The sequence below is a fragment of the Erpetoichthys calabaricus genome, chromosome 1 (genome assembly GCF_900747795.2).
Source record: "Erpetoichthys calabaricus chromosome 1, fErpCal1.3, whole genome shotgun sequence".
Taxonomy (NCBI): Eukaryota; Metazoa; Chordata; class Cladistia; order Polypteriformes; family Polypteridae; genus Erpetoichthys; species Erpetoichthys calabaricus.
Genome location: NC_041394.2, coordinates 64,670,041 through 64,695,014, shown reverse-complemented (window position 1 = coordinate 64,695,014; position 24,974 = coordinate 64,670,041). Strand labels below are relative to the sequence as shown.

The following is a 24,974-nucleotide window of genomic DNA, read 5'->3' as shown; positions in this document are numbered from 1 at the left end:
GGATTGGCTCCGGCAGACCCCCGTGACCCTGTAGTTAGGATATAGCGGGTTGGATAATGGATGGATGGATGTCTGTTACTAGATGGTAACCAGTTACCATCTGGAGAGAGAAGAAGTGGCACTTGGAGGTTGAAATGACTGAATGACTGCTACCAAACAGAAACGATAGGAAACAATGTGCAAGTCAAATGGTGATGATTTTGAGGGACTCAACCACTGCATCACAGACCATATGAACTTCTGTGTTGACACTATTGTACTCTCAATTAACTGTGATTAGTAATAATATGCTCAATAGGATGTTGGTGGTTGAGCCTATGGTGTCCTGAAAAATGAACTATCTTTCAGGCAGACCACAGTTCGTAACACTCAAGGACTGTGTCTGATAGATAGATAGATAGATAGATAGATACTTTATTAATCCCAGGGGGAAATTCACATACTCCAGCAGCAAAAAATATTAAATTAAAGAGTAATAAAAAAATGCAGGTAAAAAACAGACAATAACTTGAATAATGTTCAACGTTTACCCCCTCTGGTGGAATTGAAGAGTCGCATAGTTTGGGGGAGGAATGATCTTCTCAGTCTGTCAGTGGAGCAGGACAGTGACAGCAGTCTGTCGCTGAAACTGCTCCTCTGTCTGGAGATGACACTGTTTAATGGATGTAGTGGATTCTCCATAATTGATAGGAGCCTGCTGAGTGCCCGTTGCTCTGCTACGGATGTCAAACTGTCCAGCTCTATGCCAACAATAGAGCCTGCCTTCCTCACCAGTTTGTCCAGGCGTGAGGCATCCTTCTTCTTAATGCTGCCTCCCCAGCACACCACTGCGTAGAAGAGGGCACTCGCCACAACCATCTGATAGAACATCTGCAGTATCTTACTGCAGATGTTGAAGGATGCCAGTCTTCTAAGGAAGTACAGGCGGCTCTGTCCTTTCTTGCACAGAGAATCAGTATTGGCAGTCCAGTCCAATTTATCGTCCAGCTGCACTCCCAGGTATTTATAGGTCTGCACCCTCTGCACACAGTCACCTCTGATGATCACGGGGTCCATGAGGGGCCTGGGTCTCCTAAAATCCACCACCAGTTCCTTGGTTTTGCTGGTGTTCAGTTGTAGGTGGTTTAAGTCGCACCATTTAACAAAGTCCTTGATGAGGTTTCTATACTACTCCTCCTGCCCACTCCTGATGCAGATGTGAACATCACTGGAGACTCTTCAGGAACAGTCCTGTCTCCTTTTCTCTTCAAGCCAAAAGATGCTGCCAGGAGAGGTTCCTTTCTTCTAAACAGATTGCACTGGTTTGATAATGGGTGGAGAGATTATTGTGCATGGTGCATAACCCACCATAGAAATAAATCCAAGGTTAAATTATAAAATGCATCATTACAAATGTTTGTTGGAGAGCTATATTTTGTCATATAGGGGACGCTGTCGTCCCCTTGAACCCTCAGATCAGATGCCAGACACCAGTTAAAAGTCCAATAACTGACTATTTGGACAATACAGTGCACAAAGCACCCTCCACTCCACAATACTCCTAAATAAACACAATAACCATAATCAATAAACAATCCTTCACTCCCAAACGTGTTGCCACCCTTCCTCCCACCTCATCTCGTCCATCTGGGATCTCCCACAATCCTTTATAGTCCTTGACCCGGAAGTGCTTCTGATCCCTCAGTCCATGTGACTTCCCAGCACTTCCGGGTCAGGTGAAACTCCTCTTCATCCCGGAAGTACGTCATTCCCTCTGTCGCTGTGACTAAGACGTACTTCCGGGTTATAGGGAACATACAAGTCCTTATGCCTCCCTGCAGCGTCCTCTGGCGACCCCCATGGTATCCAGCAGGGCTGTGAAGGAAAACTCCAATGTCCATAATTCCCTGATGGCATTCGGGGCACCTTCATGCTCCAGGGAGGGCTCCATCTGGCGGCCTGGGGGCATTGGCCGGGACGAATGGCCAGCTATATCCCACAATATGCAATGCATATTTTTCTATTATTTGCCATTCAGTATGGGATTTGTAAAATCACTGTTAATGTTGAGATGTACCGTCTGTAGGAATGACGAATGCAATGCATTTTATTACTACATAGGATTATGATATGCCATGTGCTGGAATGACGGAGACCATACAACCGGACAGACACCCAGACCCTTATCCTTTAACTAAGGAGGATTTTAGAGAACATGACCAAAATATAAGCAAACTTCAAATTTGAGTGTTGGCAAAATATAATTAATGCAATGTGGGTAATAATTACTTCATCTTGCTTAACCCACCAGGTTGTTCAATCTTTGTCTATGCTTTGGCATGACCATTGAATATGGCCACTGAGAGAGGTGGTCTTCTTCTTCTTCTCCTCCATAGATGGAAAATGTCAGAAAGAGAAAGTTTCTTTGTTGCTTCTGTATCTTCTTTCATGTGCCATCATGGACCAATTGAGTTTCATGGTACAGAGTGACGCTCCTCATTCAATGACCAATCTTAATCTGCCAAAATCAAGGATACAGCAACACTCTACTTCATTACAGATCTTGTTTCAGCATTTTAGGAATGGACAAATGAGACAGTTGGACCAGGAGCTCTTCTTATCATTGAAACTCTAGTCGATTCTTTCACTAACAAAGGGTTTTATCTGATCTTAAAAGTTGTAAATGTCCATGAGAAAGAACTGGCTTGTTACAACTTCCCTACATTTTAAAGTTAGACAATAATCTTAATAACCAAAATGCTAGATGATATTCTCCACCACACCCTCAAGGACCACACCAGCGTAGGGCACACAATTCAGACTGGACAATCTGAGAGATCATTTTATATCTGCTACATGTACTGCTGCCAATACTACCATCAAATACAATGCCCACCTCAGCGACAGGACAATAGAGGACAGGTTCCATGCAGCTGGCCTCAGAGCAAAGCAACCTGTCAGAGGCCCTCTGCACACACCTACTGCTCAGCATGACCCATCAGCATGACTATGTCAAGCCACACAGCTCTGTGGTCACTGCTCTCCTGAGGAGTGCATGTAGGTGTGTGGTTGCCTTGGCCTTCTCACCAAGGCAACCACACTGAGCACCTCTTCCTGTTAGTGGCCAGCACCTTCATCAGGCCTTTCTTCAGAGGCCAGAGGTGTTGAGCACTGTTGGCTGCAAGAGGCGGTCACACAAGATACTGAAGGACTGCCAGATGACCAGTATATTTATTCACACTTGACATTGTTTCTCTGTTGTTTTTGTTATTTGACTGTTTTGTTTTACTATTTTTCTTATATTTTTATCATTTCAGCAATTAAGGTTGAAATTGCAGACCAACAATGAGATTTGCATTGATTTTTTTCAATTGTTTATAGAAATGTTTTTGAGATACCTGTTTCTGGTGGAATAAAGTGGAAGTGTGATCACTAGCTAAATTCCCCAAAGGTAAAAGGTTTGACCCCAGATTAAAATTTCACTTGCTAAACTCACCATAGACTCTGTATGATAAGTTGCATTAACTGTAATATACAATACATACAGCTTCCATTCAGCTGTTTTGACATTAAATGTGATTTTTCAGGCACTGACCATCCCATTACAAATCCCCAGCAAAATTCTTGAAACTCCATGAAGCTTATATTTTAAATTTCATGAGCAATAGTGCAAATAGAAAAATATGTGAAAGTCGGCATCGAATTTTGTGAGTGATATGTAACACCACCGCCAAGCATGCCATCATTTCCATTAAAACACTGAAGTGGAATGTAGCTTTTATTGTAAGTCAGTGGCACTGTTTGGGGTTGGTATGGGCTTCTGGGACTTTTAGCCCCAATCTGAAGTGTGAAGATTGCACCTCCCCAACCTCTTCCCATCATCTTAGACATCCAGACCCTGATCTTCAAGAACACAGCCCCATATTACTCTGTCATAAATGTTATATACGCAATATCATTTTGTGAAACTCACGGGGGACCACTCCCCCCCCCCCCACTCTTCCACCATTTGAAAACTCCCTACCCCCACTTTTCAAAATCAGCCGGGGTGGGGGGGTGGGGTCTAAGTCCCTAAAAACTTCTAAAACTAGTAACAACCCTGTTGTAAGTAGGGACAAACCTAAACAATTTACCAGATTCAGTTCCACTGGCTTGACTATTTTTCTGTGATAATGCAGTTTTGGTTTGGCATCAACTCCAAAAAAGGAATTTCACTTCCTAAATCCACCATAAACTCCAGAGCTTAAGGTGGGTTAACTGTGTTATACTTTGAAAATTTCATGAATGCCGACTCAGCCACAAAGTTATGCATTATGCACATCCCAATTAGAATCACCCTTCCTGATTACATTTTTGGTACACTGTGGAGCCTGGACTTTATGTTGGTTCAGGTTCAGCTATTTTAGTATAATTCAAAGTTTTGCCCCCTCAGGTGAAATTATTTGAAAAGTCATACAGCCTGTACTTTAAGTGGCTCCAACAGCAACCTGCGTACAAAATTTTATAAAAATTTGTTTCTTCTGTTTTCACGTGATTGGCGAGCAAACACACAAACAGGCATGATGAGATGGTTATGAGGTCCTTAGTGTGCAAAACAGATAAATAACATCAGATGAAGTTAAACAATTCAAAAGACAAAGAATATTACAATTTTATTTATATAGATTCAAAAATAATAATTAAACATCAAAGGATATTTGCAGAACAATATTTATATTTTTATAACATTTACATTTCATTATATAAAATGTAAAAGTCTTTTGCTATTAACCCACACAGGCTGTTTAGAAATTCATTCATTTTGGCAGCATGGCAGATTCTCTACTGTATGTTGCCAATGGACTGGTCAGTGGGCTACGAAAGGGCTGGCACGCAGATGGTGAGACATTATGGAGGTGGAATCGAGGGTGATGCACATGTAGTCAGATGCAACTTACCATTTCACACGTCTACTGTGTGTATTATCTAAATACACTTCCACAACATGCATTCTTGAAATTGCTTCTGTGATCTTACTTACTGTATTCTCGAAAAACAAAACAAGCTTACTATGCAAGGTAATAGTTAAAATAATTAAAGATGAACAGACAACTTACAATAATAGGTTGGAAAACAACAAGCGTATGGTATGTACAGAGTGAGTCAAAATTATGTTAACACTAATGGTACTGCTGTTTATAAACTTATATACAATTTTTGTGGACAATTTATGTGCCACATATGGTACCTGTGTTGAACATGATGGAGAACAGGTTGAGACATTCCTGTAAATCATCTTGCACATATGAAGCATATTTTGTAAATAAATTGTTCCTGCCATTCAAATGTTAATATAATTTTGACTCACACTGTATTTTAGGGCGTCCTTTTCCCTCATTCAAAAATCCGTCTCTCCCGTCTGCCTCTTTCAAAATGACATCCGTCCTGTGGCAAGAGCTCCATGCTCCCTGCAACTAAACTCTATCCACTCTCCTATCTCTTTCAGAACAGCATGTGTCCTCCTACCTCCAAGAAAAGCTGCTTCTTCCTTGTGCCAACTGACAAATCACTATTCTCTCTCTGACTTAAAAACAAGGGAAACACAGGCAGGGTCCTTCAGAGGGGGGTGAGGTTGCACGAGGGAGGATGGTGTTTTCAATGAGGAATGATGGGGTTTTGTCAGAAAATGGATGAACTTCTAAAATGAACGCTGTAGTATGTTGTGAATTTTACTTGGATTGGGTGAGTTCAGAAATGGATACAATCCAGTTCTAAATATCTTCTCGTTTGTTGTTCTTTGTAATACTGCGACAAATTGTAAAGATATTTTCTGGTGACTTCAGGCTGTAAACAAGCTGCCGCCAGGACACATTCACGCTGGAACTGTTTAGACCGCCCCACAGTCTTGTCTTGAATGTACTCAGGATGTGCGCTGAAAAACGAGATCTTCAAAAAAAACAAATTGAAACTGAACCGTTGCCTGTGAAATAGAGCTGCACCACTAGGCCACCCACTGACAAATTCATAGACAAACAAACGTTTGGGGCGTAAAATTCAGTAGAGTTTTGAGTTTTCTGTGTGACTGATGGTGATGGACACTGAAATTGAATTAAATAAAATAGTTGCTGGGGTCATTTATGGATTTTCTATTTTTTTTTTTTTTTTTCAAACTTGAGATAATATCACAATAAAATAAAAATACAATTGTACATACAAACACCTCCATGTCCAAGGTGCCAGTATCTAGGCTTTTTGACAATTTATGCACAGTAATTGTGAGTATAGCAATGCGCACTTTGCTTGCACATTATGAGAAAGGTAATAATTTCATTAATTTTAATGTGCATGTTTAGAATTCACTTCTTTATCTGGCAGATCCATATTTAACTCATTTCAGTGTAATGTTCTGACTGAGGACCAATCCAGTACTGGTCATGCATATCTCAAAATGAATTACCAACTAACTAAAATACATTTAATACCATTAATAATTTGGAAATAAAAAACATCTCATTTGTGTTGTTACTTTGCTGATGTGTATTTGTAATAAATACATTTGATAGCATTGGATGGTATGGTGGTGGAAGCCTCATTGTCTGTTCTAACATTTAAGGTTGTGGATTGCTGGAAAGCATTTAACAAAAGTGTGACTTTTAGAAGCCATTTTGTCAATAATAATTTTAAAACAAATTATAGAAAATGCCCACTTTTAAATAATAAAATAATACAGACCTCAATACAAAATAAATTACTATCTACCTAGTATTCAAAAATCTAAAATGAATGATATAGAGATACAAGGTCAGTGCTGAAACAGGGAGCATTCTATGGCAGATTCAGTCAGATTTGAAAATAATGAAAATTTGAGTGGATAAAAATTCTGCTAGGAATTCAACTTTGATGGTTCAATCTGCGGGTATTAACTGATGAATAATACACCTTTTCCTCAACTGCTGGTGGCATTCTGTGGGCACTTTTCTTCAGATTCAACTGGACATATTGCAGATCTGACTCATTTTCTTCAGGAGCCTGAAAGAATATAAAACAGTATGTCACTTTTATAATTAAATATGAAAAGCAGTCAACCCAGCTTTACAAGTTGCTCCTGCAATGGTGAACTAACATAATGAGCAGCAAGATCTCATTTTTGGAGTTTGCATAAGGAATACTGCTGGCTTTCAGTGCTGTGACACTCAGACTGACTGTGTGACCTCAGAGCCCCTAAGTGTCTGTGATGCCCTACTACTAGTCATATCAGGCAAGTCCTCAGTTTGTGCAGTACACTGTCGATCTTCATCTATACTAAGATGACAGCAGTTCATTCAACAGCTAATACGGCCATTTTTAAATCTGGGATGCTGTTTGCAGCCTTAAGCCTGAGGTACTGGATACACAGACGGTACACAGACTTATCTCCAGAGCTCTCCTAATGTCCATGTGGCTCTATTCTAGACCTTTCAATGTGTGGAAGACTTCTGGATGTGGATGACTGATAACTGCCTGCAGTTAAATAGCAGCCAGTCAGCAGTTTTACTGTAGTGGGCACTCCCTGCCAGATGAGAAGGTCTGCTGTTAAGCACATTGCAGTCGATGGATGTTGATTCATTTCTCCTCCTAGGTAACATATCCTGGAGTCACACTTTCCTTTCAAAGTCTGTAAAACTTACTTTAATTATTTAAGGAACATAACAATGTTTATCTATGCATGATGATGAAAAATTGCTTCACCCTTTTACTTCTTCCTTTACCATTGTAATTAATCTTTTGGCCTGCCTTTAAAAACTGTCCAGAAATTGTGAAAGTGTGCTGCATGTGTACTAACAAATAAGGGGCATACATCTTTATACCTCCACTTTTACCCTCCCTGCACTCCTTCCATTTTAAGGTTCTCCTCTGGTCTATAAAGTGTCCTGCTTCTGCTCATCGTAGGTATAACTGCTGACTCCCTCAGGTCCAAATCTCTACTTTCTGGTTGTTCCACAGATGAAACTGTGCACTGTGGGTAACCAGGTGTTTTGTTCCATTGGTCCACCCTTACAGAACATACATCCACATATTATGTAGACCTCAGCATCTTTAGAAATTTTTAAAAGAAGCTTTAAGACTTGTCTTCTTCAATATGCTTTTGATACACGAAATTCTTAATGACTAGTTTTAAATGATGTCTTTTAATGTTCAACTTACATTTAAACTTTTATTTATATTATTTCTGGTTTTTTTATATTTTATTTTCAAATTCAAATCATTATTTAATTTTCTTTCTTTCTTTCTTTCTTTCTTTCTTTCTTTCTTTCTTTCTTTTACTTTGTAAGGCACCTAGAGATGACTATACTATTGAGTGTGCACTATAAGTTAATTATCAATACCACATGACATAATAGGATATACTGTATGTTGTAATCTGCAGTCTCTTAATGAAAAGTATATTTGCTTTATTGTTATAACTGATTGTCATTCCCTGATGTTAAAATGCTTACACGTGCATTTGGTATTTCAGCTGGTACTTACAGTGTATCCATCCATCCATTTTCCAACCCGCTGAATCTGAACACAGGGTCACGGGGGTCTGCTGGAGCCAGTCCCAGCCAACACAGGGCACAAGGCAGGAAACAATCCTGGGCAGGGTGCCAACCCACCGCAGGACACACACAGCACACACTAGGGCCAGTTTAGAATCGCCAATCCACCTAACCTGCATGTCTTTGGACTGTGGGAGGAAACCCACGCAGACACGGGGAGAACATGCAAACTCCACGCAGGGAGGACCCGGGAAGCGAACCCAGGTCCCCAGGTCTCCCAACTGCGAGGCAGCAGCGCTACCCACTGCGCCACTGTGCCGCCCACTTACAGTGTATCTAAAGTGATAATCTTACAACTGTAGTTTGTCTGTTTAAATTTCTACTTTAAGAACAAAGGAAGGTTAAGAACTTTAGTCAAACTCACAGTTAATCGCTATGAAATCAAATTGATTTGGTAAGCATGTGATTTATAGCTCAATCCTTTATCTTTTAGACCATATATCATCATCATCATCATTATCATCTAAGTGTCTTTGGCATCAATCAATCTGAATATTTTATATTTACACTTAGAATCTATTATTTTTAGCTACAGTACTTTTTGTATTCTGCAGTGGAGATACAATTTCACCAAACTGAACCTATGTTAACATTTCCTTTGTATTTCATTATATTGTATGCTTCAATAGAATTGTTATAAATACTATAGCATTTTTACTTACCTAGGACTGTACAGCAGCCCACTGATTTATAATCTATACAAACATCTGACCCTTTAAAAATATCTGTTGATATGTCAAAATTGATTAAAAACTTCAGCACTGTTATCTGATGCTATGACAGACTGTTAAATGCATTACTAGAAACTAGTAAGCAGATTTCACAATAAAATGTGAAAATATTAAAAAAAACAACATTTAATGCTATGGAAATTATACTAAGGAGGTTAAGAGGAACACAAGAAATGTTGTGTAATATATCACGTTTTTACATTTTTTAACCAATCATCCGATTTTTTTTACAACACATCTAAAGGAAAGCAAGCTGTCTGTTTAAACAAAGAGTTCAGTTAATTAATCTGCTTGTGATTAATAAAGCAAGCAGCCAAAAGAAGTGCTTGAAGACCAAATAAGACCATTTGTTTAGGTGGCCACCATGTCAACACATACTGAAATGTGTGAAATTAAAAAATTTAGACTAAGTGACACATATTACTCCAACATCAGACTTTACAGAAGAAGGTCCAGCATCCTATGCCTTGTAACCCTGAACTGTAAATGTTCACATTATACACAGGCTAGAAATCATGTGTTTACTTTCTAAGTATAGGGAAAGTACTGGAATCTTCCAAAATTCCATGTTGCGATTTTGATGAATCTCAATGTTTTAGACCTCTCAGAGTCCAAAAATACCATTTTTGGAATTATGTCCGTGTGGCTGTCTGTGTGTGTGTGTATAAACACGAGAACGTGTGTACGCTTTCACTTAGGTCAACCAAATTTTGAATATAAGTATTAGTTGCAAAATGTACATTTCTATCAACTTTTGGGCTATTTCTGTTAACTGGAAGTGATACTTGACTTTTTATTCATGCAGCTGAAGATTTATTCAACTTTACTTTTCTAATAATTGTTCAATCTATTATTACAGTAATTTGATTTGATTTGTTGTTTATGGTTCTTTAATGTGCATAATATAAAAATATTGTCTTGCGGTTTATTTCTCAAATATCCATCACCATATCTGATTATATGAGAAAGTCTAGGGGAGACCACTCCCGATTTTTTAAAACATTGACTGCAAACGTAATTCATCAGAGTCACATAGTCCATGCTCTTCTCAATCAGCTTCAATCTTTCAATGACAAAGCCATTTTTCATAAACAGTCCATTAGGATTAGCAATGAAGATACCAGCAGAGAACAAGCTGGTATCTTGTTTTCTTCTTATCCATCAACCATCTTTCAAAAGGTTGATGTAAACCAGCTAACCCATTAACCTTCAAGATGAGCACTTGTTGCTTGTCAGCTTTCACATACACAGAGTCCACCACTACAGCTGAAGCGAGTCTGGGCGAGTCACAGTTTGGTTGGAAACAGTTGCCTGGTTTGTTAGACTACACAACTGGCGGTCACAGGAACATGTTGTGACTTCCCCTGAATTGCTAAGATCATGAAGATAAAGTCTGTAACTGGAAATTTCTGGAAAAGCCATATAATGTTACAATGCCTTTAGATGATTTGCTGATTTTGAAGTTATCCAAACAGGTACACTTACCCTCTGGGGAATCTCCTGCTTCTTATTGCGTTTTTTCTCTGTAAAATGACACGCAGGAAGAATGATTAAATATGAAACTAATTATTTGTTCAATGATAATTTTTTTTTTACTTTCACCATATGCAATTAAAATTCACTTTTGTCACTATTCATCTATCTCTTCATCTTTTTGCATTACAGAGTGTTGGTGAAAACATAGCCCATAGCAGTGCAAGGCCAGAACAAACTCTGGGTGTAATGCCACACATACATCCACTCACGCTAACATTTTCATATACAAACATTGAGTTATATGGAGGACCATTTAAAAGTCACCAATTAACCATACAACTTATGGGGACAATAAGAAAGGGGAGTAGCTGTTGAAAACCTATATAGACATGGAGAGAACATACTAAATTCATGCAGGCACACCAGCCCTGTGTGCTGTGAGACAGGAGCACTAACCACTGCACCACTGCTCCATCCATGATTGTTAAAAATTTACATTTTGACATGTACACTATACAAATTACGTATTATATATGTTTTTCTCAAGACATTTTGTAGGTAAACAACCTGCATTTCAGAAGCTAGTGTACAAATCCTACATAATAATGAACTACATATTATAACAATGGAAATGATAAAAATATGAAAAAAACACACAATAAAGCACCAGCCATTGCACACAAGTCACAGTTTACATTTCTGAAGATTCTTACATGTGGATATTGCATAAGGTGGCTTTGATAGTTTGGCTGATCAGAATAATGAGAGCTGTAGAAGAACATTAAAGGATAAAGGTCCTAACTTTCCTAAATCAGTGTTACAGAGCAGGACCCTGATTATGAAAATGAAGCTAACAACCTAACACGCCCAAGAAATTCTACTCACAATGTCTACTATAATTTGTGCTCTTTAACGGGAGGCAGATGCTTACTGAACATCTTTGAGCCAACAGTGAAATGTCACATAGCCTTGTTATGTAGAGAACAGCGCCTAGCATATAATGCTAAATGCAGGTCTGTGTATTTGTTTGTCTGTTATGCAAATCCACACGGCTCAGCTGAACTCCACCAAATTTTGCACAGATTCCCCATTTGTACAGTGGGACACCACAGGCAATGAGTTGCTCCAAATGTTTGTTGGTGCCACAAATCAGAACAATCTTGGGCACCCCTGAAAGTAAATTTATATAATCCAGTTCTTTTAATAAATCAAAATTTGACAACTTACTAGATAAAGAAGTGTCTCTGGGAATTTCACTGTAAAAATCTTCTTGGCTAAAAAAAAGTTACAGAAAAATAACATTTAACCTGAATTTCTATAGCCAAATCTTTAGATTTCTTCAGTTTATTATGTTATATATTTTTATTCCTAATGGCAATTACATTTTTGAACATTAAAACATAAGGTATAACCATTCTTTTAACAAATAATAATAGCCATTATTTTAACAAATTTGTGACAAATAACAGTAATTTAGAAATTATTAAAATTTGCAGATAATAGAAAGGACTTGGAAAAAGCAGATCAATGCAGGCAACTTTAATTCTGTTCTTAGCAGAAAAAAGCTCTTATAGCAAATACAACTTGAAAGTAAGAAAATTACAAAAGGTATTAAACATCACACTCTGTATTAAATTTCAATACAAGGCTGCATGCTGAGAAATAAGCATTCAATTGTCATCTGATTTACTGTATCTGCAGCTCTGAGCTGCTCGTACTCCTCAGTGTTCTTAGGCATATCACGTATGCTTGTGTTCAGGCCTCTAAAGAGTGGTTTCCTCCTCACAAATTAACGCCTTTGATTGTAAAGATATCTGTGCTGTTTAATCTGATATTTCTACAGCCAAGGTTGACTGTCTGTGATACCCCGAATCTGCTGCTTTGTCGTCTTCCTTCAGTTCCAGGACATCGATAATCGTAATTGTGATGCGCAAGGACGAGTGAGGCAGACAAGCGAAACTTTAAAATCGGAACATTGACAGTTTTTTTTAAATAGAGATAAAATGTTCACATGTGCAGAACATTGCATTCCATAAATCAATAGTTCAATAAACAAATAAGTTAAAATGCCAAAATGCAGAGATAAAATTCACGTCATTCCTTCCTACTTATCAGGACCACTGGAATTCCCCCTGACACAGACCATCGCATCCCCACGATCCAACACCTCAGTTGGTCACCACATATCTGAACTGCCACTTCTTCTGGTTCATGGATTTCATGGAGCTGCCACATCAGTCGATCACTTTAGGTCCCAAGTTGCCATGCCCTTTCCCAGAATCCACTGCGTTGAAACTCCCTCCTTCCACCAGCTGTTATGGCCTCCAGTCCTCTCATCAGCTCCATGTTTCAGCTATTCAGCCGCAGACAGCAAATCCACCAAGCTGAGCTCTTACACTGCCCTCCATCCTGCTCTCTACAGACTAATCAGGCTAATGGATGCTGCCCAACTCATCATCCTCTATGACCTCTCCAAACACAAAGGGAAACGGGATAATTTTCTCTATTCTTCAAATACAAGACCTTTTCACAATAGAAACTTTTTCATCTCCCTCTGCTAACCCGCTCCCTTTTGTTTCAGCCAATCTTCTTTCATTAAGATTTCACATGAGCGTTATGCACCGGCACCAGGTAAGGGGAGGTTGCATGAAAATCATTAAATTAAAATTGATCAATTAAAACATTCCAACCTTTCTCTCACAACACTCTCATCCATCCATCCATATATCCATCTTCCAGTCCCAAACAGGGTCATAGAGTAGATCTAGCCATCCCCAGCAAAGATCTGATAAAAGGCAGGGCTCTCAACCTTGCTAAATACCGACTGACTGGGATAAAGCAATGATAATGATGTTTGTCATACAATTTAATGAAATGCATCCCAACATATTTACACATATATAAATTTGCTTTTTTTATTTTGTACACATTATAGAACTTGAAATAGCTCAGTGGTCCAAAATAAATTAAAGTCTTAATGATTCTGTGGTAGTTTGCATTATAATCATGGCAAGTGTGTTGTATATCACGTTTTCAACGATCCTATAGAGTTTCACTTTCATTTGCAAATAGTTAAGCCAGAACCTTCTGAAATGTGCCGTGTTAATGGTAAATGAAATGGAGAAAACAGTAACTGTGTAAAATCTTTGCATTTCTCTTACAGAGAAATACTGATACTAATCAATCTGACGTCAAAACAATAACAATAAAAAATACATCGATTTATTTTACCGTTGAAAGGATAAAGGAGCATTCTGTAAAGTGCAATACACAAAAATAAAGTAAACTGAATTAATTTTAGTTGGTGGTGAGATTTAAAATGAAGGTATTAGTCCATTATTCAAATGACTTCTGATCGCTATTTAATTATGTTTCACTTGTTCCTGTTTTCATCGACACAATCATAGATTTAAATGAGAACAGTGCAACATCTAAACTGCAACATAAAATGAATTCTGAGAAACTTGAACCTAATTGCAGGGAATAACAAAGGTTACTGGACATTATAAGGTGTCTCTGAAAGATGCCATAGATACGGTAGCTCCAGTGAAATCAAATGTAATTAAAGCATTAAGAAACTTACCCCAGTTAAACAGGTACACTGAAGTGATTAAAATATAATGCTGTAAATTAGAAGTAATGTAGAAATCATCAAGGTTCTTTTGTACTAGACTAACAGATAAAAAAGAAATGATTTTTGTGTACTGTTTAGAACATTTGCTGATTTGACAAATGGGAATCTGAACTGCTATGCAAACCCCCAAAAACATTAATGGATCAGATTTTAACTTCTTTAATGACAAAATTGATAAAGTCTGAGATTTCAAATAATCTTATAAACTTCTCAGCTTTCTTTGTGCATATTAGGTTAGTAATTTTATCTTTATAAAAGAGCCATAAATAATAACTAATTTCTCCAATGAGACCTGCTAACTTGCAGGGATAACATAAAATAAATGTGTCCACTGCTCTGTGCTATAAATTTGTTTTCTGTATGATTCCAATAATTTTCATAAATTTTATAGTCAAAATCGTCGAACTGGCGCATTTCCTGTTCAAATACAAGGGAGAAACGCGAGGTGCAGTAGTTACGAGCCTCACCTCACCTCAGATTGTGCTTTCCCTCACACACTGGGTTGATGTGTGCGATTGGCATGTGCCTCTTGTGTCTCTCTGTTTGTCGCCAATATAATGTTTGCAAACACGTTTATTATACACCCTGACTTTCCACAGTCTGGCTAATATCTTTAATGAATGTGTGTGACATATTTAGCCTTGCTGATCGGACATAAAACTGCAGTGAAAAGGCACAAGGTGAGGCAGACGGTACCATGCTGCACTGAAGGGGGCGCACATGGGGGTGCTTGTTGCTGCTGTTCTTCTACGCAGAGGCTCTAAATGGCATTAAGTTAGGGATATCAGAAGGTCAAGTGCACTGCAGCGGCCCGTTTATTTTTATTTTTTATTATTTAAATACTGACTGACAAAATAGAAGATAAAGATTTTTAAAACTAAAGGAAAATAAGGAGGACTTTTACAAGAAAGTGACAGAGATTTTCATGGAGAAGGATAAGTGCATGAACTTCATTTACAAATAAAGGTAAAACCATAAATGGTTTTCGGTTTTACAAAAAATGGGATCAGACTAAGACAAAAACAATCCAATATTTAAAAACTAAATTCTGACCTTAAATAAAATATTCTTTTATTTTTCTTGTTATCCTTTTGTTGAACAGTCTGCATTAAAATGTATTTAAGCATCAGAATTGAAAGCTTTTAACAACAACTAAATATTTCAATTAACGTCAAAAATTGAAGTCCGTTTTTTTTTTTTTTAACACCACTCTATGCTTTCATTTGTATTGAATGAATATCCATCCATCCATCCATTTTCCAACCCACTGAATCTGAACACAGGGTAACAGGGGTCTGCCGGAGCAAATCCCAGCCAACACAGGGCACAAGGCAGGAAACAATCCTGGGCAGGGTACCAACCCACCGCAGGACACACACAAACACACCAAGCACACACTAGGGCCAATTTAGAATCGCCAATCCACCTAACCTGCATGTCTTTGGACTGTGAGAGGAAACCAGAGCGCCCGGAGGAAACCCATGCAGACACGGGGAGAACATGCAAACTCCACGCAGGGAGGACCCAGGAAGTGAACCCAGGTCCCCAGGTCTCCCAACTGCGAGGCAGCAGTGCTACCCACTGCGCCACCGTGCCGCCACTTCAGAAATATGATCTTTTAATTTTAACAATGTATTAGAAGAATTAGGATTAACAGAGAATGAAACGAACCATAATGTGAGGCTGGGAACATTTGTAATTAAACATAAGATAATAATATTTGTTCATTGTGATGTATAAACTCTTAATCAAAAAGCTCATAAATGTTTAGATTTACAGAGGCAAAAATGTTTTCGATATCTAAACAAATTAAAATTCTCTAAATATCATATATTGTAAAATGTAGTGCTGAATTCTGACATATATTTGGATTTTTTCATGGCACATCTTTAATGTTTCCATGAAAATGAACAAGTAAGTATACAACTAAGTTATGACTGGAACATGAATCTGCACTTTATGGAATATGCATCTGTACTTATAAAATATTATCTGTGCAATAACTGTCATTTGTACTTGCTGCTCATTCAACTCATATTGCTCTATAACTTCTTTTAAAACGTACACTTTTTATTTTATATGGCTTGTCTATTTTTAACTTGTAATTTGTTTTAATTATTTTTTAGCTTTATTGGATCTAGGCTGAGTGACTTGTTTTTTCTCGTCATACACATTTCATTGTATGTTGACCTTGTGTTAACCTATATATGACAAATAAACCTAAACCTAAACCTAAACCTAACCTAAACCTAACTTCATTTGTTAGTGAATGTAAGATCATTTATTACTAAGCACAAAATCTTTGTGTTTTTGGCCCTGCCTTTTTATTAGTTTATGGAACATGAAGATGGGGGGCCACAGAGACACAGGTACAGTATATTGATTGTGTGACATAATAACCCTGCAAGTAGTTGGTCCCGTCTGGTCAATAAGTGCTTTCATTTGCTTGCTTCTACACTAGCAATAATTGTACCCTTTACTGTCTCCATGTTTGCAAGTGCTCAAGTGGTTAAGTAAGTTTTAATTTAAAATATTACAATTTAGTTTTTTATCAGGAACTACAGTATTTTTAAGAACTAAAAGTCTCTACTGGCTGGTTCATATGTTTTAAATGTAATGGCTGCTAAAATAAGTCACATTTGTTTAACTGCTAAATTCACATTCACTGTTACTAGTTGTTTCCATTTGGGTGTCATCCTTTATACGTCTCAGTTGTTACATATTTGCATGGGTTTAGAGAATAAAGTAAAAGTAAAGTAATTAGTAATGTGATCATAAGTAGCAAGCAAAGTAATCCTATTACAATATCAGAGAAGTAATTGGTAACTTGTAATGGACTGCTTTTTTGAAGTGACTACTCCAACTCTGTTTAGGTTTGAAAATGACATTGGGCCCACAGGCACTGTAATCATGTGCTTAAGTTTTTATATTTTAATAAATCAATTTCAGTATTTACAGAAATGTCACAAACACACCCCATAATTTAGATGTGGTGCCCCTCAGGGCTCAGTACTCAGCTAATGATTGTTTTCAGTTTACATGCTGTCCCAGAAGATATTTTTAGAAAATCTAATATCTGCTTTCACTTGTATGAAGATGATATGGAGCTGTCTATGTCCATTGGAGCGAACGAGGCTTCTCCTTTTGTGTCCTTTTTTGTGTCAGTGAGTTAAAAGATTGAATGAGTGTTTGAATACAGATAAACAATAAATGGTATTAAATTGTCATGTAACTTTTTGAACTCAGTAGGCCAAAACATTTCTTTGAACTGAATCAACATCCACTTTACACATTATCTTTCACACCAGTCTATTTTACCCTACTTTACAACACCATTTAAACATACATTTTTAAGCTCACAAATGCTGAAGAATTAAGACATTTTTAAGTACAGGGAATACAGAGAAGTTAATCCATGCAGTTGTTGCTAGTAGTATTGACTAGTGCAATTTGTTATTCTCCTTCTGATCAAATCATTCTGTTCGTATCATTCAAACACTGCTGCAAGTATCAATAATTGAACAAGGACATAGGAACACATAAAATCTTTGCCATGGCTTCACTTAAGGTCACAGCTGATTTCAAAACCTTCATTCATATACAGCTTTATGATTTCAAAATGCTGGCCTGCTAAAGATTCAAAGATTTAATAAAATAAGTGTGGCATGTCAAGCTTTCAGCTAAAGATGCTCTGAAGGTATAGACGTGATCTCTGTGCTTTTGTAAGAGATGCCAGTCAGCCTCATCACATATATCCAGCCTGAAGACTCACCCTTTAGTCTAGCATACCCTGACTAGAGTCGACAATTACCTTTTTTCTTAATATTACAACTCTGTTTTTTACTCATTTGCACAAAATTAACTATGACAATCGTTATAAATTATTACTGATCTCGTTTTCTGTTTTTCTTCTTGGTATCCTGCTGTCATGCTGCTAGCACTCATGAGAAGTGACACCATAGGTAATGAGACCCTTGTGCCCAATGATTTAATTTTGTTATTCGACTGCCCAACTCATATCCAAAATATCGAAGGATACCTTGAAGGAGATGGGTGGCCTGATGGCCTGCCTCACCAGAACAGTGACTTTGTATGTTAAAACCAATTGTGAACTCCCCACCAGTTTCTTTTTATCTAGGAATGTTGATGACTGGAGTTTTCGTTTTCCTTCTTCCATCGTCAACTGGACAAATTTCAATTTTACAATTAACTAAATTATTTTTTGACATTTTTTTTTTTTGCTTTTACTTTATTGAACCAAATTGTTGCATGCATTTGTACATATGATGTACTGTGTTGATTATTTCTGTCATTGCATTATAATTTAAATATTCTGATATGGTGTGAGATTAGAGAACACTGTGGAGGAATTTCAGCAGATAAAAGTAAGCTGAATATGCAACGTGCTAGTGTTATACAGAGCATGAATACAGCAGGAATGTCAAGATGTTGTTAACTATATAATTTGCAGAAAAATATAATTTTACACAAAGAAAGTTTAATTGGAATACAGACAGACAGACATAATGGGCACTACACTGGGAGGGTGGACACTTTGTTATGCACACTATAATAATGGGTTATACTCCTATTTAAATCCTAATCAAGATAAATTGTTTTGGGTATGGACTCAGTTAAATGTTAAATGTGTGCCACAGGGACAATGGATTTGAATCTGTAAGAAAACTGTTGTTAATAAGATTTTGATGCCCTTCTACACTGAACAGCTTGTTCTATTTACTTCTACAGTCAGTAGATCACACAGATCTGTGTCCTTATTTATCAAGTGTCTCAGAAATACTTCTAGGAATTGCACTCAATTTCTGACTAGGATAAGAATTTGTTCTATTCCAGAGTAGGACATGAAAAATGTTTATGAAGTGTCCACTACCCACTCCAAGCTAGTGGATTTACATCTTAGAATGAATGCTGTCACAAATTTTAAGGAAACCCAACGTACAAACTAGGCATTTTGTAGTGTCATTGGAAATAATGATGATGCTTTGTAGTTTTCCAATACTAATGCTAAGGCTGCACCATAATAATAATAATAATAATAATAGTAATAATAGCAGAAAAAGTAGAAGGAGAACATTATAAGGTAAGATATTGTACTAAACTCCATGTAATTGTTGCCACTTGGCAGCAGCATCAAGAATAATAGTGTTACAAGCACCGAGATGGGAAGACTGACATGCACACCCTAAATGAGAGTAAAGCCCAACAACGTGCATATTTATTTAACAATGTATGATCCTCGGCCTTACTATGGGAAGAATCACCTTTCTGCTGTTATTACCATAGGAGATGCCTTGTAAACTAACAGTTATTGAACTTGTCATGGCTTGTGCTGCATCTAAACTCATGTTCAGTTTGTCAGTGTATACCAAGTCATCTTCCAGAGTCATGTGCTGTGTCCCTCTCTAAGATTCCCCCCTTATCTTCTGTTAAGCTCTATTTATCAAATGCCCCAGGAATCTCGGAGTGGTAGCTCTGAGGCTAGGGATCTGCGCCGGCAATTGGAAAGTTGCTGGTTTGAATCCCATAAACGCCAAAAGTGACTCCACTCCATTGGGCCCCTGAGCAAGGCTCTTAACCTGCAATTGCTCCATCCTGGGTATGACATTAATCTGCATCCAGCCCTGCAAGCAGGTCCTCCAACATGGAGGGAAAACTTGGGATTGGTGGCAGGATTGGCACTCCAGCCACTGTAAAAAAAAAACTCACACTGTTCAGCGTGGTGCTGAGGTGTCACCCTTGGCACAGCTGCACTCGGATCTCTATCCGGCTGGTTTGCCGTGTGGTGGGTACAGCAACGTGCTGTAATCAGCACATGCTCCCAACCTCTCTCTCCCAAGAATCTGTGCTTGCCTTTTTGAACGTTCCTGAGCTTGAAAGTATAAAGTAAATATTCCATAGGTTTGTAGAATGCAAATCTCAGCATACCAGTGTGACATTTGGCTGGTATTAATCCATCCAGCCCTGTTCATTTTCAGGGTGATATGCTGGCTACTACATTACAGTTTGCATCCATGACCGCCTGTGTGTTGAAACATGATATCACTTGCGATTCACATATGCATGCTCATCCAAACTTGGGGCAATGATCTTCAAGTGTGCCATCAATCACACCAACAACACTATGAAAACCAATAAATTGCATGAATATAGCTTGTTGTAAGGGCATTCAACGTTTGATTCAAAATTCAAGAAATGGTTGGTTATGACAAACTTAATTCACCATTATTTGAAAGCTGCAGTTTCCATGTGGTCAAAAAATTGTTACCAACAGCTTTTTTTATTTTGGCTGAGAGTGCATTGATAGAATGGTTATGTAATATGCATCATTTGTTATAAATATTATTTAAACTCTATTAAAGATAAAGTCTTTTTACAAGTTTATCATTGTCCAGCACATTTTCCTTCTTGGGATCTTTGTCTTGATCTCTGCCTGAATGCCATCTTCTGACAGCTCCTAGTGAGTTAGGCTCATGAGATCTCCTAAATCCCGAGAGTTTGAAGTGATTTCCTAAATTAGGATAATTGATAAAGTGCCTTTATTCTTACTCTTAGGACGCAATTTGCATCACTCTTCGATTTTTGAGCCAGGCAGAGTTATTTTACTACTCTGGGATGCTTGATAAATATGGGCATTGGTGATTAGTGAAGCCATTTCATTAAAAATTAGTTCTGTTCTCCTAACACATTCTGGGAACTCGTCTGGCTTTGTGGTTTCGATCGTTATCCTGCAGCAAGATCCCATTTACAGATATTTATGGTTATAAGGGATATTTCTCATCAGAAATCTGGTTCAGATAGTCTGAGCCCTACAGTGTTTGTTCATTTACTATTACACTCAGTTTGCACCAGAAAACACACTTCACACACCTAGACCTCCACCTGCAGCCTGTACTGATGAGAGACTTCAACACAGATCTTTAAAATTAATTTGGGTTTTGCTGTATCCTGGTCTTCCCATCAATGTAGGTCATCAAGCAATGGGGTTCCTCGGCCCAGATGACCTTTTTCAGACTTGCAACTGCTCCTTGGTTTTGGAGAGCTGTTTAAGTTCAGAGGTTGCCATTCATTTTCAGTCAAACATAGAATAAATTTGGCATTCTGATGTGCCTCTTACAGGACCATGACTGTTCTTGACTGTTAATTGTCTGACAGTAGCCAGTTCTTTACTGTACTCAGATCATTACCAGCCTGTATAAGTCACATTACTCGGGGGACTTTTGTTTGGTGGCCCAATCTTGAAACAACTTCAACTGCGTAATTTATAATAAGCCTAGCAGGACTGTGCTGCTGATGCATTTTTGCTGGTGTGTCTGGCGTCTATTACCATGATGTATTTAAGCCATTTAAGTTTTCAAACTCTTCTGTTCTTGCTGTTTAATGTGCACACACGATCAATTGCTTCCTGTTTACGGTTTTAAATATTAAATTCTGTGTATGTTATGATGACACTGATTGAGTATTCAATTATCTGGAAAGAACGGGAGTTAGGACTCTGTGAACATGTGCACCTAAATAAAAGGAAAGATGAATTTCAAATATAAAGTCCAAAACTGATAATTTGTAGAAAACACCACCTACCGTAATTGTGGCTGATTTTGAAGAGGGACCTCTGCAAACATGTACAGAAAAAAAATACAGTCCTTGTTAGAACTTTGATAAATGAAACTGCATGTTCAGGAAACTGTTTAATATAGTTTTTTAACTAGTCATACTGAACTGCACAAGTGCATTAAATTAATGATTACAAAGCTGAATTATGGTGGCATTAGATGACTAGCACTAATACTACATTTTAATAGACAGTAGATGGCACTGGACAAGAAAATAATATTTAAAGATAATAAACTGGACCATCAGAGTCTGTATAGTTGAGCACAACACATTTAAAATCAGGTGGCTATAAACTTACCTGCCTGCTGCCTTCTTTTGGAACAATACACAATTATTACGATAACAGCAATGGTGATTAAAATTGCTGATCCAATGAGAGATGCTTTAGCCCAAAAAGGTGTATCATCTCCTAAAGAGTTATCTGAAAACAGATGAGACAAATTAATTGTATTTTTTCAGTTAAAGGGTTTCTAACATATCTGCATTTTTCCATTATAAGTAAAAAACAACAAAAGGAAAAACAACACTGAAGCAAATCATAAAAATGTAGCAGTGGTGGAAAATCTGAGGTGTCCAGTATATGCCCTTCATTACATAAACTTGGTACTTTTAATCTGATGCTATCACAATGCTTTCCTTATATCCAGTGTGTGTGAAGTTATGTCTGCTTTTTCCATTTTACAGCACCAATAACTGAACCACGTTTCATAAGGACTGAATGATGGATTTGTGAGTTATTGTGTCCACAGGCTCACACACTAACATAAAGACATCCGGTTCAGGAATGCCTGAAATGTGTAAATCAATGGAAGACTCAGAGCTGAAATTTCCTGTTTATATCTAATATAAAGCAATACCCTTAAATAAATTTCATGACACTACAATGTTTCTAATATTACATTCCTGGATCAATAAAGTGCATATGTGTTACTTTTTTTCCACATAAATAATCTAGCAGGGCAACACGGTGGTGCAGTGGGTAGCGCTGCTGCCTCGCAGTTGGGAGACCTGGAGACCTGGGTTCACTTCCCAGGTCCTCCCTGCATGGAGTTTGCATGTTCTCCCCGTGTCTGCGTGGGTTTCCTCCGGCTGCTCTGGTTTCCTCCCACAGTCCAAAGACATGCTGGTTAGGTGGATTGGTGATTCTAAATTGGCCCTAGTGTGTGCTTGGTGTGTTTGTGTGTGTCCTGCAGTGGGTTGTCACCCTGCCTGGGATTGGTTCCTGCCTTGTGCCCTGTGTTGGCTGGGATTGGCTCCAGCAGACCCCCGTGACCCTGTGTTCGGATTCAGCAGGTTGGAAAATGGATGGATGGATAATCCAACAGCATCAGAGCATCTAATTTCCTTATTTAGCCTATGCTTTTCTTCAAGGGCTCTTCCATATCTTAATGCAATTGTCTCCATAGTTCTGCTGCAGAAAGGCGGCTCAGTCAGATCCTCTCATTGAGTCAATGAGGGGGTCCTGAGCTGCCACTTACAGTTCATTCACTTGTGCTCGGAATCCTGACAGAGTACCACCAGGGATACTAATAGCAGAATTGTCACAGGTACAGAGTGCAGTTAATTTCTACCAATTCCTGGGCATCTTGATAAACAAGAATGCATTAAAATATAATAATCAGTTTAATAGAAAGCACAGACCAGCTAACCAGACACACTCCTTATTCCAGTTTCCATATCACTTCTTCAGTTATGCTTCTGGTCCCTTAAACCTCCTGCAAAATAACAGTGCCCTCAGAAAATATTCAGACCTTTTGTTATGTTAGTGATACCAATAGAGGAACGCCAGACTGATACTGTTACACAATTTAAAAAATGGCTAAAGCTCCATTTTTTTTAAATTGGCTTTGTTGTAGCTGCATTTAGTTGTACTCTGAATAGACTATTTAGGCATAGAATTTTTGTTTCTTCAAGGATTTGCAATCTTTATTAATCTCTACTTTTCTCTGCTATGCTTTCCTGGTTTTTCTGTGGTGGCCTGATGGAGGCACAATGCAGTGACCGGTGATGCTGGAATGAAATTGTTTGCCCCAGCTGTCCACAAGACCGACTGCATTGACTCCTCTCAGAGGAAGCCTGGAAACAATGAGGAAGAAGTTAAGCACCTTTATGTTAAGTAGAATGTCCAGTGGAGGGCTGCGTGGTCTTTTGACCTTGGATCCCCTGCAGATTTTATTTATTTTTGTAGCTTAACTGGCGTTTTGTTTATTATTATTATTTTAGTTTTTTTCTGATTCCCAGCCATCTGACTTCAGCATCATACTGATCTGTAGATACCTGCTATATGATATTGTATATAAGGACAGTAGTCTTCTACTAATTATATATCTATGTTTTATAAGAAGTTAAGTTTAGAAAAAGTTTCATCACAAGAACTATAAACGCACTAAATCAGTCCATCAAGTGCTCCTTGTAGAACTGTTTGGACTTATAAGTACAATCACCTCACTGTAAACTTGGAATACAGTTATAATATTACACAACCTGCGCCACTTTATAAAGCACGTATTTACATATTGATGACAATATCATTTTTAAGATGAAATGCAGCAAAATATGTTGATTATATTATACAGATAAAACTTTAACTTCATTTAAATAATCTGTATTGATAATAATTAAACATGTGAGGACACTGTGCCGCAGTGCTAGCTAGTTCAGGGATTGTTCCTGCATTGCGTTGTATTCTTGCTCGTGCTGACGCGACACTGGAAGGATAGACAGATAGAATAATTAAACATGTACTACAAAGATATTTCAATGTTCCTTAAAACTTTTGAAGAATCGGTGTTCTAAGCTTACAGATGGTTTCACGTCTATTACAGAGCTGATTGTGTGGCAATTGGGTATTTGGAGAAAGAAAAGTAAGGACAGGAATTGGAGGTTAGAACGTTTGAAAGAGACAGCACTGCTGCAATAAATTATTTCATCGAAGGTCGCGCATGGCACAGCAAGTCTCTTGCA

The 24,974-nt window shown here is 37.9% G+C and overlaps 1 long non-coding RNA gene across 1 annotated transcript; it reads right to left on the bottom strand.

Moving 5' to 3' along the window:
- Positions 1–6,513: 6,513 nt before the first annotated feature.
- LOC127526040 (uncharacterized) lies at positions 6,514–22,466 on the bottom strand. Its single transcript, XR_007933671.1, has 5 exons — positions 22,309–22,466; positions 21,978–22,008; positions 11,972–12,018; positions 10,754–10,791; positions 6,514–6,987 (listed from the first exon to the last, which is right to left on the bottom strand). It is a non-coding gene; the product is annotated as an uncharacterized LOC127526040 (long non-coding RNA).
- Between the last annotated feature and the right edge of the window lie 2,508 nt (positions 22,467–24,974).